Raw genomic sequence first — 14,890 nt, 5'->3', positions numbered from 1 at the left:
TACTTTTCATCTGTATACAAGTAACAAGAAATTGCGATAAATTTGAAATCAGACATACACGTTCATTCATTGTTCAAGAAAAAAATTGGTAATATTTAAATAAAAATAACTTAAAGAGAACCCAAGGTTAACATAATTTTTTTGGCCAAAATGACACTTGTTTGCCCATCCCAGGCTTCTTAATTTTTTTCTGACGACCTAATAACTTGGGATCTGCAGGTCTGTTTGCAATCAAATTTTGTGAGTAAACATTATAGGCCTATCAATAAGAAAATAACACCCAAGCAATAAATCGCTCTCTGAAAGTTACAATAATTTAAACTGGGCAAGCAACCTAAATGATAGGTTTTAAATGCATACAAGTTAGGCCACCCTCAAAAATATAATTGGTTAGCATCACCCGACCGACTCACTTTGAAAGGCGAAAGTTGAGTCGGGAAGTCTGTAAATTAGTAAAAAATAAACAAACAATTCACAAACATGCAACAAAATCCACCATTTATCTTTTCAGCGGTCCTCTGAATTACGGTTGTTACGTCAGAATGTTATTTCGATAGGGGACTGCCCTGCGCTACTCAGTGTTATATTTTCATGTTTCGCATTTATACGGCAATACAAGCGAAAACCATGGGAATAACATTGACTGACAAAAATTGAACTTGAAACGGAGGCTAAAAATACAGCTGGCTTATATTAAAACGAATATCCAACCAATATCCAACCGACCGACTCACTTTTGTAATTAGAAATGACGCTAACCAAACATAATTTTGACTGTGGCCTTAGGGCAATAAATTAAAAAAATTAAACCAAACAGATATTGAAAAAAAACATTTTTCTCCTTTGGGTGGGAATTTAGGAGGGTGCCGTTGTCCGCCGAAACCGCCCGTACTTTCCCAAACACGCCAAAACTCGCCCGGAACATTCCCGAAATGCAACACCTTGTAACATAAACATGGCGGACGACAGTTGAAAGAACGCGCTTGAAGAAAAAGGAGGTAATAAAGTTTATATATAAGTTATTTATCAAGTAAATCTTATCAAAAAACATATAAACAAATCTTTTAAGAACTTAGTGTTAACATCCTACTGTCTGACTCTAACAATGCAGTTCATTTATGTTTATTATATGTTTGTATATTTATAGGTATTAATATATAGTGGTGGGTTTATCTATCTCTATTAACATTTGCGAGTTTTCATGGTAGCAGAGGGTGGTTAAACAATGGCTAGTGGATTTTTAAACCCACCACGGTGGGATGAAGAAAACAAAGAGTTTTCATTATGGCTCCGAGAAGCCAAGGCATGGAAAGTTGCCACTTCTGGTGTAACTGGACTGAAAGATGTTCATGGTTTGCAATTAGCATTGCATCTTCCGGATGGAAGCGAAATACGTCGTCAACTATTTGATACCCTTGATATGGAGAACATGACAGGTGATGACGGGTGGAAAAAGGTGATAGAATTGATAGAAACGTACTATAGTAAGGATGATAACACGTCAGCCTTTGACACGTGGAAAGACTTCCGTACATTATGTAGAAAAGAAGATCAAAGTATTGAACATATCATGTATTATGAGAAATATAAAGTCCGAATGGAGCGCTTCGACATGAAACTTGGTGAACGTATTCATGGACTTAATTTACTGTGTGGTGCCAATCTTAATGATTCTGACCTTCGTCTAGCAATGAGAGAAGTTGATGGGGATCAACCAAATGAAATGTATAAACAAGCCAAAAAGGTGCTTAAGAAATATTTTGGCAGTGCTGCTGTCACAAGTACTCAGTCATCCAACACCGCTGTAGTCTCAGTTCAACCTGCTGTCAAACAAGAGCCTTTTTTGCCACACTAGATGAATACGAAACATACGTTGCATGGAGACAATACCGATCGAAAAATGGTAATTCATCCTTTAAAAGTTATCGTGGACAAGGTCGTGGAAAATTGCAACATCGCAATCCCCTAAATGCTGACGGTAAACCTTTAACATGCCATGTTTGCCGTTCAATTGCACATTTTGCTCGAGATTGCCCACATCGTTCTGAGAAACAACAAGGTTCGGAAGACAACCAACAGCATGATAGTTCTACAAACCGCTCCTGGGTTGCTTCTGTTAACTCTGATGTTACTGAATGCCAAGCATCTGATGCGTCTATGGCAGGTGGTGTTGCATTTAACTATATGATTCTCGATACAGGTTGCCCACAGAATGTTGCCGGAGTAGTATGGACACAGTGTTTTCTTGATTCCATGAGTACTGATATGTACCAAAATGTCAAAAAGCTTGATGGTAATAACAAATTTAAATTTGGTGGTGGACGTGTCATGAAATCTATGTATACCATTATAGCTCCTGTTTTGGTTGCTGGGGAAATCACTTCCTTAAAATTCGATGTTGTTGACACCGATCTTCCTCTTCTGCTTGGAAAGGAAACTATGAAAGCATGGAATCTGCTCATTTGTACAGGAAATGACACTGCTGAAGTTACAATAAATCGTGTGAAGAAGAATGTTGAGCTCTTCACATCCCCTACTGGACACTGGTGTATAAATGTGCAGCCAGGTTTTCCTGTTGAAGTACTGGATGTTATGTTTTCTGTTAGTGAATTGTCCAAACATGAGAAAGAACTTGCTGCTAAACGCTTGCATCGCCAATTTTGTCATCCTCCCTTTGAGTTCTTAAAGAAAGTCCTCAGTGTCCTGGATAAGCCTGAGAAGGAATTTTTGGACATTCTGCATAAATATTCTCAGAATTGTCTAGTGTGTAAGCGATACAAACCGACCATTCCAAGGCCAGCTGTCAGAAACTTAATGGATCCAGATAAAATGAAATTTAATGAAATAGTTAGTATTGATTTGAAAGAAAGGAAGGGTAAATGGATAATTTACCTCATCGATATGTTTACTCGATACACACGTGCTGATTTCATACCATCTAAAGAAAAACGCATCGTTGTTGCAAAGATTATAGAACTTTGGTTGCCCATATTTGGAGCAGCTAAAAGTTTTCACATGGACAATGGAGGGGAATTCGCTAATGATGAAATGCGGGAACTTGGCAATCAATTTGGGATAAACATCAAGCACACCGCTGCTTATAGTCCTTGGGAAAATGGTCTGAATGAACGGAATCATGCAACTATAGATATTATGATGGAAAAAATGCTGGAAGATCACCCGAAGCTATCAGAATCACTGGCATTGCAGTATGCTATATCTGTACGAAATTGCTGTATGTTTGTAAATGGATTTACACCAGCACAGTTAGCAATAGGTCAAAATCCTAGACTGCCATCAGCTTTCCATGATGAACTCCCTGCCTTGGAAGGCATTACTACCAGCTCTGTAATAGCCCAGCATCTTAATGCCATTGCTGCAGCCAGAAAAGCTTTCGTGCAAGCAGAAATAAGCTCAAAGCTTCGCAAGGCATTAAAACATCCTCTTCGTGAGTATGTAGGTATGCGGGTATGAACAGCACCACATTGCAGAAGAAGAAACTGAACAGGAAGTACAACATTTTACTGAACATGTTGCAACTCACCAACCAGAAAGCTCAATTCAGCAACCAGAATCTGGTCCTGTTGCCAGATCCAAGATGTCCCTCCCAAAAAGACAACAGACAGTGCAATACAAATATCCTGATGGAGAATGGAAAGAAGTAAAAATTCTAGGCCCTGCTGGAAAAAAAGGGTGGGATCCACAAAGATTGAGTAAACGTTCGAGATCACACTGACCATGAGTATTCTATGGATTGGAGTGATGTATCAGAATGGAAGTTAGTCGAAATTGAGTCAGACCCAACAGGAGGTGATCCCTCTACTCCTTCTAATTGTGAAGAAGAGATGTGTGTTGCCGTATGCTTCAACGCACCAGATGAGTTCAAGAATGCCAAGAGTGCAGAACTTGAAAAATGGAAACAGTATGAAGTTTACCAAGAGGTTCCAGATGTAGGTCAACCCAGACTAACTGGTAGGTGGGTATGTACCCGAAAAATTGTTGACGGAAAACTTGTACCGAAAGCAAGATATGTCATCCGAGGCTTTCAGGAAAATATTAACATACCTGCTGACTCACCAACTGGTAGTAAAGAATGTATGAGACTAGTGCTTTCTATAATTGCCAGCAAACAATGGACACTAAATTCTATTGACATAAAAGCAGCTTTTCTCCAAGGCAAACCAATACAACGGGATGTCTTTATTGTTCCACCATGTGACGTACCCCTTCCAAACACACTCTGGAAGTTAGAAAAATGTGTGTACGGTCTAAATGATGCTGCTCGTATGTGGTATTTTGCAGTATGGGAAGCATTACAAAATTTAGGATGTCATAGATCAACTATTGATTATGGTGTTTTTTATTGGAAAGATAAAAATGATCAATTGTCTGGTGTGTTACAAGCACATGTTGATGATTTCCTTTGGTCTGTTACTGATGTTTTCAAAGCTGATGTCATAGATAAGCTTTACCAAATATTTCAAGTTGGTTATTCAGCATCATCACATTTTAAATATGTTGGTATTAATATCAGCCAGAGTGAATCTGGACAGCTATCACTTGACCAATTGGATTATATTGAAAAAATCGATCAAATTCCAATCACCCGAGAACGTCAACTTCAGAAAGATTCCATTTGTACCAAGACTGAATCTTCTCAATATTGCAGATTGGTTGGTCAGTTAAACTGGACTGCTACACATACTCGCCCGGATATTGCCTTCGATATTTCTGTATTGAGCTCGACTATGAAAGCTCCTACTGTGTCTAATATCTTGAAAGCAAATAAAGTGCTTCAAAGAATCAAAGGTAATCCATTAAAGATTCATTTCCCTAGCCTTGAATCATTGGAAAATTGCTCCATCATATGCTACAGTGATGCATCGTTGGCAAATTTGTCATCAGGTCAAAGTTCAGGAGGATATGTGGTGTTCCTCTCTGATAATAAAGGGAAGGTGTGCCCATTAGTTTGGAGTAGCAAAACTATTCGACGTGGTGTTAGAAGTACACTTGCTGCTGAAACAAGTGCCATGGTGGATGCTCTTGATGCTGCATACTTTATGTCACAAGTTCTTACTGAAATGATTTGCATACCAAACACGCAATGTAAGCACATTCAGATTCATGCATTAACTGATAATGAATCTCTTTACCGAAATACTTACTCAACAACAATGGCTGCAGAGCGCCGACTCAGGGTTGATATTTCTGTTATAAAAGAAATGATTTTGAGAGAAGAACTATCCAGCGTGAAATGGATTCCTACATCCACGCAACTTGCAGATCCATTGACAAAAGTTGGTGCAGACCCAACAAAGCTGACAGCTGTTTTGGAAACTGGAAACGTCGGATAGAGACACTTTTTACACACTTCTGTTATGAACCTTTGGTTATGTTTTGATTCGGGGCATTTGCAGTGTCGCTATGCATTTGCAGCCGTATGTTTATATTATTGGTTACGAGAAAAGAGAGAATGGGAATGTTAACATCCTACTGTCTGACTCTAACAATGCAGTTCATTTATGTTTATTATATGTTTGTATATTTATAGGTATTAATATATAGTGGTGGGTTTATCTATCTCTATTAACATTTGCGAGTTTTCACTTAGTTACCATATAGTTAGTTTATTTTAATTTTTATATATACTTTTTTAAATAATTCTTCGAGAGTCATTGATGGTGAATCTTTTTTTTTTCGGGAATTGTTCGGGACTATGCAGGTTTTTTCGGGCAAATACCTGAATTTTTTTTATAACACCGAACTCGCCTGAAAACACCCGCACTTTTTACGGCGTATGCGGCTTATCAGCACCCTCGTGGGAATTTAAGATTTATATTGATTAATTTAGTTGACAAAGTACTCCTTGCATTCTCAGAAAGTTGCAGGCCACCTCTCTGTATATATATGTGATTGTTGTTGTCTGGAGAGACAGATTTTGTATCTTCTCTCTTTTTCTTTGCTTATTTTTGCTTTTCGTTCCTTAGCACACTGTAGCAGCTAGCTAGCTTTGTTAACGCTATTTTCACACTAACCAGAATGAAGAACATTCAGAACAGAATTATTAGAGAAAAAGACAAGGTAATGTGTTCCGGTTTTGAGGAAGATATATATAAAAATAAAAAGGAACAAAAAAGAAACAACACACTTAAACCATGAGGCAATCACCACTGAATCATGAACAACACAAAGATGGTTCCCGTATTAATTTTGTTTGGTTGAACTGGCTAAATCACATTGGTCAAACCATCGTCCGTTAAGCCTCTGTTACACTAAGCATCCAGATGACACATATGCCAGAGGAGATATATGAACCTGAAATCGTTAGTGAAGGATAACTAAAACATGGAAAGATTAGGAAACTTCTACCTTGTCAAAAATACATCCATTTATTTTTTCAGATGTTTGGATGTATTATTGACAAGGTAGAAGTTTCCTTAAAGAATCTATTGCGGAACTTATTTTTTTTAATTGCATATTAAGTTTGGCAAAAATAAGTTTCTATTTCTAGTTGTTTTTATTTTCTGGTGGAGGATGTTACAGTTCATTCTCAATCCAACAGCTTTTTTATGACATCTTTTATTTCTGAATTATGTCGCATCTCGTCGAAAAAACTAAAACTCAGCCATCTCGAATTTTACACTAGTGTATCCCAAGACGCGCTGTTTTAAATATCGCTCCAAATTCGAGAACAGCGAGGCTTGGCTATGGTTAAAGGAATAAACAAAGGCTTCATCAGACACGTATGCCGGGACCCGGGATACTTTTATTCACAAACGTAGCAAACTCCAGCTCAATCCAACCTCGTCCACCTGAGCTTTTTAAGTTTTTATATTGCGACGGAATATAAAAGCCTAAAAAGTCTTGTGAATTTTTTTAGTTTATAGAAGAGAAGTATTCCTCAAGAAGTAAGAAATAAGAAACTTCTAATCACAATGCAACCTCGTTCTCAGCGCCTGTTGTCTCTTTTTTATCTAACGGCGAGCAGACACAAGATGCTCTATGGACGAGGTTGGTCTGTATGAGTTTTCTATTAATGCCACTGAATCGAAAAAACAGTGCTGTCAAATTCGTATTCGAACAAAAGGCAGAGAAACGAAGATGATTTTCTTTGGATGGAAAGGAAATAGACAATCCATCATCGTCCCTATGTTATTCGATCTGGAGAAAACAGTCGGATATATTGTTCAAGACTTACAAAACCTTCCAGGGTTCCCACAGAAATTTTCTAAAACTTTTCCCTGAGCTTTCAAGAAAAGCATATAAAATTCCCTGGACATGACCCTTGAAAAGTATATTATTTTCCCTGGGTCACATAAAAAAACATATTGTTTTCCCTGGGTCTCCAAGGTAATAAACATTAAGCATACTAAGTTCAATTCCTGGTTCCCCAAGTAAAAAACAGCAGGCATTAGATATTACTAAACAGCGTCTAAAAAACTAGGGTCATTAAATAGAAACATAAATATTAGACAGTGGGAGAAATTGAAACTGAAATTGAAACATTTGGGTGTATATTATCCAGCATTTGAATACAGGTGCGTATGTAAACTTCAGCAAAAGAAGATTTATGTACTTCTGAACACTGCTAACTGCCAGAAACTGTTATTCCATTTAGCTTGATATTAGTCTGAAGTTAACTACTGCAGAACAGTTTCAAGCCCAGAAAGTGGAACATTGACTTAAGACAGGTTAGTGGGTAGCCAGTAATAAGGTAAATGGTGCTGGTTAAAAACGTATCTTGAGAAGTTTGACTTCAGTCCAAAATAAAACAAAACGAAATGGGTTACAGTCAAACAAAAACTAAAGATCTATCCAGAAGACAAAATCAGTCCAACACAAAAACAAACAAAATAGAAACAGCCAGTTGTTTAGTCGTTTTTATTTACAAACTTTCCTCCTCTTCTCCTCTAAAACCAAGAGTGCTTCATCTAAGCTTTTTACTTGAGTTTTCAACTCAACACTTCTTCTTTTCAATGCATTTGCCTTGGTTACAAGTGACACAACGTTATCTTTATCTTTTTCAGCTTTCTCTACTGATGAAACGAATTCTTTGTCTAATGCTTCACATGTCTTCTGCAAATCATCACGTTTAGCTTTTGTGTCTCTTATTTCATCATTTAATATGCGCTTTTGATTCTCATCTCTTTCATTGCGTTTTTTCTGTCTCTGTAGTTCTAAACTGTCTTCATACTTTTGTCTTGCAGAAGCTACAGATCGAAGCAGCTTGTTAGTTACCTGAATACTATCAGGTTTTAAACCATTAGCAATCATATGATCACTCACAACCTTTTTAGCTACGATAGATTCTTCTTTCATGTTTTGTCTGAGGACAGAGTTGTTAATACTAAAACTTCTTTCAACTGACGCTTGACCGTGACTTAATGTTAAGACTAATTTGATAAGAAAAGAAAGTTCCTTGAAACTTTTTACGCCAACATCACCAAAATAAAATTCATCTAAGTCTTCTTGAAATCTATCAAAACTCTGAAATTTATCAATGTGAAGTTTCAAATTGTGATCGGAAAACTCATTAAATTCTTCAGTGATTTTGTCACATTGAAAAGATGTTAAAACTCTAAGCTTCACCAGATATGTTAACATGCTTCTCAGTTTGGTTTGCAAAACAGAGGAGCTTTCAGTAACCATTACCTTGGGATCAAATATAGTGGAATTTTTAACAACATTTTTTGACAACGGACTCTTGTCGAATAACTTCTCAACAATAGATCTAACAAATATAACAGCATCAGTAAAGAACTTAGCCACCTGTGCATTAGTTATTAGATCTTTTCTTTTTAATTCGTTTATTTCAAATCTAGTAGCAAAGCCTAAATTATAATTCTTTGGTTTCATAAGCACTGAATTATCATTCAAATTGACAGCTTTTAAATCACTTATTGATTCACATTTTGTTAACACATCAGGCTTAACAATCAATCTCATTAAATTCTTTAAAAGCTTGGTCAAGTCTTGATACATATAAGGAACCATTGGTTTGTCCGTTTGGTACATTACCAAAAATGGTTGCAAAATTCCAGCTAGGAAACTGAAAAACTTCAATTTCGCAGGTGTGAGCAGGTCTTTAGCAGCATCTTTCACATAACCATAGGTCTTAGAAGCAGGTCGTTTTGATTTCGGAAGACCTTCCCAAAACTTTACGATTTTCACAATATTTTCCCAAATTTCAATGAGACGCTCTGCTACAACTTTGTCTTCCACCCACCTGAAAATGAAAACATATAACCTACATTACTACTAAACTTTTCAACATATAGACATATTACAGTACAATTTACATATTTCTCAATAAATTAGCTTTTTTCTAATACCACATACTGCAATTTAAATTCAGGTGACCATTATAATTTATTATTAATGCACATGAATTAAAAATGACACACTTTGTCTTTCTACCACCAAGAGAGTAGCTTACTATACCGTGTAGCACAAAAATTTAGCGGATAAACATTAGATGATGTCACACTTTCATAATCATCTCTTCTGGCTGGTGTGTCGTGCAATATTTGGTAAGAACCATGGAGTATTTTCTTAATGTTCCATTCAGTAGAAACTGCAGCATTTTTGAAAGCACCATGAATAGTGTGAAGACCACAGCTACCTATGTCAATGAGTTGATGTTGTTCATTGTCAAGACGGTCTTTCTGGACTTTTTCCAAAAATTTGAAGTTAACGCTAGGTCCATCCATGGATACTTGAAACATTTTGTTTGGATCTAATTTCCCAAGCGTCTTCGTGAAATGGCTGAACAAATCTTGGTGAGCACTATGTCCAAGAAAGCTTGAGTCTAAGTAACGGATTTTAACTTTGTCATCAACAGGGTCAAAAAATCTTACTAGTACATCCATTTCACAGTTCTGAGTTACAGTATTCAAACTTTCGTCAAAAGAGACAACATAACATTCAACTTTTTTCAATGAATCATACAAGATGTCTCTAAAGTATGGGGCAATTCCAAAGTTGATGATATAATGGACTTTGGTAGGCCCAAGTTCAAATGACTGAGCAATTTTGCTGTCTGGGAACATGCATCTAAATGTTTGACCAAGGTTAGTACAAGAATTGTTAGAAAAGCCGTTAACAACTACTTTTAAGGCCCAAATTATTTCAGATTTCTGCTTTTGACTGTCTTTTAATAGCAACTCAAGTGAAGTTTCTTCTGTGGCTTTAGTCTTATGAACTGACTGAATTTGACTAGATGTAGAACCACTAGATGTAGAGGTAGAATCACTAGATGTACTTGGCTCTTCAATACTAATAGGCTGTTCGCTTCTATTACTAATAGTTTTTGCTTTAAAGAACATTTGCCTTCGGTCTACATGCATTTTATGAGTTTTACCACTTGTATGACTAACTAAGGCTTGACGACCCATATTTGACAACTTGATCGTCTTATGACAAACTTTACATCGAGCCTCTGTGTTATCTTTGGTTTATACAATCCACTCCTTAAAGTCTGGATCATCCAGCCAATCCTTTGAGAAATAGGTTTGATCTTTCATATTTTATTTTAATACACTAGAAAACAACAGAACTAAAAACTTACAAAAAATAAGAACAGAACACCATAGATTACAACAAACTGCATTACACAAGTACCAATCGCTAAACTTTTATCACTTTTTAAAATCACATGCAAGCTACAGAATAAAAAACTACATTAACAATTTGTTTATATTATAAAGAGTGTCGCCAGAAGAAAAGAGATGCTGTATCTATATAAACAAAATTAAAAGTTGCATAAATCTGTTTGGTTGAACACCATTAATCATGCTGAAAAGCTAACAATGAAATAATAGTAACACAACTTCAGTTCAACTTGCTACCAAAATTTTTTTTCCCTGAGTCTCTTGCAAATGCCATATATTTTTTCCCTGGGTCAAAATTTTTTCCAGGTGCGTTTCCAGGTTTTCCCTGAGTTTTTCAAAAAGTGGTATATTTTCCAGGTTTTCCAGGTTTTCCAGGGTCTGTGGGAACCCTGTCCATCTAAAAAACGTTTCTCCAGATGAAGTTTGTGATCACCTTAGCAAATTAAAAAGAAAGAAAGCCACTGGTAACGATGACCTTCCATCCGCTTTACTGAAAGATTCGAAGCATTCAATAACACATCCTTTATGTCACATTATAAATCTATCGATATCAACTGGGATTATACCAACTGCCTGGAAGAATGCCAAAATTATACCGGTTTACAAATCTGGTACTCGATCTACTTTGGACAATTATCGACCAATATCAATCTTACCAATTCTTTCCAAAATTCTTGAGAAAATTGTTCATAATCAGCTTTACAGCTATTTGGAGAAAAACGAACTTTTGTATTCACGTCAATTTGGTTTTCGTAAGGATATGTCAACCGAACAAGCAGTTACCATATTATTAGATGACATTCGTTCACATGTTGATAAAGGAGATATGGTTGGTGCGTGTTTTATAGATCTTACGAAAGCATTTGACACAATTAGTCATTCTAAATTGCTATCGAAACTTCCGAAATATGGAATACATGATCGTGAACTAGATTGGTTTACAGATTATCTTTTTTGTCGTACAGCTAATGTCAAATTTGATCAATGTGAATCTGAAAGCTTTGATATATGTTCTGGAGTACCGCAAGGGTCTATCCTTGGTCCTCTGTTGTTTCTGCTGATTTTCAATGATCTTGGCGATGTCATTAAATATTCAAAGCTCATTAAATATGCTGATGACACCGTATTGTACTGCAATTCGAAAAACGTTGAAGACATAACTAGGAAAATGAACGCAGATCTCGATGCCGTTTCATCGTGGTGCAAAGAAAACGAACTTATAATTAATCTGAAGAAAGAAAAAACTGAGGCTCTATTATTTGAAACATCAAAGAAAGTAAAAAATCAGCTGGTCAACTTTAACATCACAGTTGACCATCAGAACGTCCTGATAGCAAACAAATATATGTATCTTGGTGTCCTTATCGAAAGTTCGCTCTCGATGAATACTTTCTTTGAAAAATGTTATAAGAAAGCCTCATCTCGTTTAAACCTTCTGTCGAAAATCAGATACGAAGTCGAACTGGCAACCGCCAAGTCAATTTATCAAAGTATGGTGATGCCAATGTTCACCTATTGTGGGCTGCATCTCTTGGCACTCACGAACACTCAGCATAACAAAATGGATTCCCTGCACAGGAGAGCCTTGCGTGTTGTGTATAGTTGTAGAGATTATAGTGATCCGAACAATCGGCTTAAATCAATAGTAAATGAAAATAAAAAACGTGCGTGTTTGGTTGTCAAAACGAGTCTTGATGGTACTGCAACAAATGTCTTTCAGAACTATTTTCACGCTCAAAATCATGAAATGAGCACGAGAAATAACAGAAAGTTGATTACTATTCCAAAAATTAAAACGGAGTATGCCAGAAAAAGTTTTTTATTTCATGGGAGCAAAAATTTATAATACGCTTCCTCTAGAGGCCCGTTCTTTAGGCATGTCTGATTTTAAAACATTTTTAAATGAACATTTCAATTAGTTTTTATTAATAATACTTAGGTCTTTAGCCAGTCTTTAAATTGGTTTCCCAGTTTGTCTCTGCCTTCTTTTTTCCTAGGTTATTTTAAACTCTTTTTCACCCGACTTCTTTATTTTGACCAGTCCTTGATTCTTGTGTGTCTATCATACTTGGTTTTATTATTTATGTATATATATTTATATTTTAATGTCTTTTTATATATTTTAACTGGACACATATTTATAACAGCTTTTAGTTGACATGTATATCCAGTATAAATATTCGTTTAATAAAATAATAAATAAAATAAAAAAATATGCCTTTTTGACATAAGCGAAATGACGACGAAAAATATTTCTCACCGTTATATTAAAAAGGCATAAATCCCTGAGGACGAGGGTGTATAGATTACCCATACTCTGTTGTTAACCAATCAAAACGCAATCATCATTGTGTTTATTCTCTTTTTGAGAAAAGTCGTATTACTGGAAATAATTCAAAATAAAGGTAAGAAACATTTTCATGCGCGCTATGCAACATGTCTCGCAGCATGCGCATGAAATTGTTTCTCGTGACGCCACTTCTCATTTGCTGCAGAATTGTTTTATGAAAAGCTTTTATTTAAATGTTCCTACCTCCCGAAGAATGGATGCGGAGGGAGTGGAAAGTTTTTTTGAGGTTACAAGAGCTGTATGCACCATTGAATTTACTAAAAAGCCATAAAGCAAGATCTGCTTTATGGCTTCTTTTGTTTTTATGTTCTCGTCAGATATTTGTTCTTTTCTTCCGACATTTTTGCGTTTTCTCCTACCTTCTCTCTTCACTTGATGTTAGGGGGGGTTCACACTAGAATTTTAAAAGCATGCTATAAATTTAAAGCATGGTTTAAAGCGTGCTTAATAATGTGAACGCATTTTTGCTTTATTAAAATGTCTTTCAAATTATGTTTACTTGCTTTAAACATGCTTTAAATAAAGCAAAAATAAAGAGTGCTTCGAGGCACTCTTTATTTTTGCTTTAGCTGCTATAAGTGCATAAAACAATAGAATAAAAATTATGCACAAGTATTTGAGTATTAAAAGTGAGGCTTTTGAGCGGGTATTATGAAAGTGAAAGTTCATTCGTATGTGAGAAAAACAACAACATGAACGTTTTGTTTTAAATTTTGTTTACAAATCTCCCTTTAATGTTACTTGCAACTTGCTTTAGTCGAAGCATGCTTTATTTTTATACTTAGCATGCTTTATTCTAGTGTGAAGCCCCCCTTAGACTCCTCAAGAAAAGCAATGTTTACAGTTTCCTGCATTTTCATTGGTCAATTACACTATGCCTCAAATGATTTTGCAACATATTTGTTGCATGATATGGTGACACGAGACACAAATGTGCCGCAATAATAATTTTGCCCCCCGGGACATTTACAGAAGGTGGCGACACGAGCAACATTTGCTATGCATCAAAATGTTCATTAAATTTTATCCCCGGAGAACAGGTATTAAATAGATTCAGATCTATTTTGTCCACGAAGTTGTGGACAAAATAGATCTGATGCAAAATCAAAACAAACAAAACTGCGCATGCTCAGATAAAATTCGCCGTCGAATTCGCCGTTCAATTCGCTTCGTGAAAATCCCCCCTTACGCTACCATTATGAAAGGCCACAGCGCATGTGAAATTGTTCCTGTGATTGTTTTGGTTTCGTTTTTGTTTTGCTTGTTTGTTCGCCGCTTAACCTAATTCTTTCTTCTCCGCAAAATCAGGAGCTTCAACTTCTCCACCTCACCTCACACCTGTCGTTAACCTCTTTTTGTAATTATAATAATAATATAATTTTTGTTTTGCTTGTTTGTTCGCCGCTTAACCTAATTCTTTCTTCTCCGCAAAATCAGGAGCTTCAACTTCTCCACCTCACCTCACACCTGTCGTTAACCTCTTTTTGCCCTAACTCTGCCATATGTGAAAACCACACCTGCCAATGTATGCAGAGCATCATCCCACACTACTGTTTTTCCTTAGTTTTATGATGCCGTAGATTAGTGGTTATAGCTCTCGTACTCTGTGCGGGAGACCGGGGTTCGATTCCTCTCTTGACGGCGATTCAACATGGGCGAGTGAATGTTACCATAGCCCCAGGTTAACCCAAGCCATGTGAGGGAAATTGGGAAAATGGCACACTGTGTGGGCCGTTGGATGTTGCCGGGAGTTGTCTAGTAGAGCGCGGGCCCTAATTGGGTTTGCGTCGCTCAAAAATGAGCATTAAATACTGTAGGACTCTCCATGGCCCCTCCTGGAAATAATAGACAGGGTATATCCCTCGATATTTGTGAGGCTAGCCATGTAAAATATGCACATCTATCCATCCATCCATCCATCCATCCATCC

The sequence above is a fragment of the Hydractinia symbiolongicarpus genome, chromosome 6 (assembly GCF_029227915.1).
Source record: "Hydractinia symbiolongicarpus strain clone_291-10 chromosome 6, HSymV2.1, whole genome shotgun sequence".
Classification (NCBI taxonomy): Eukaryota; Metazoa; Cnidaria; class Hydrozoa; order Anthoathecata; family Hydractiniidae; genus Hydractinia; species Hydractinia symbiolongicarpus.
Note: the sequence above shows the minus strand (reverse complement) of the source record.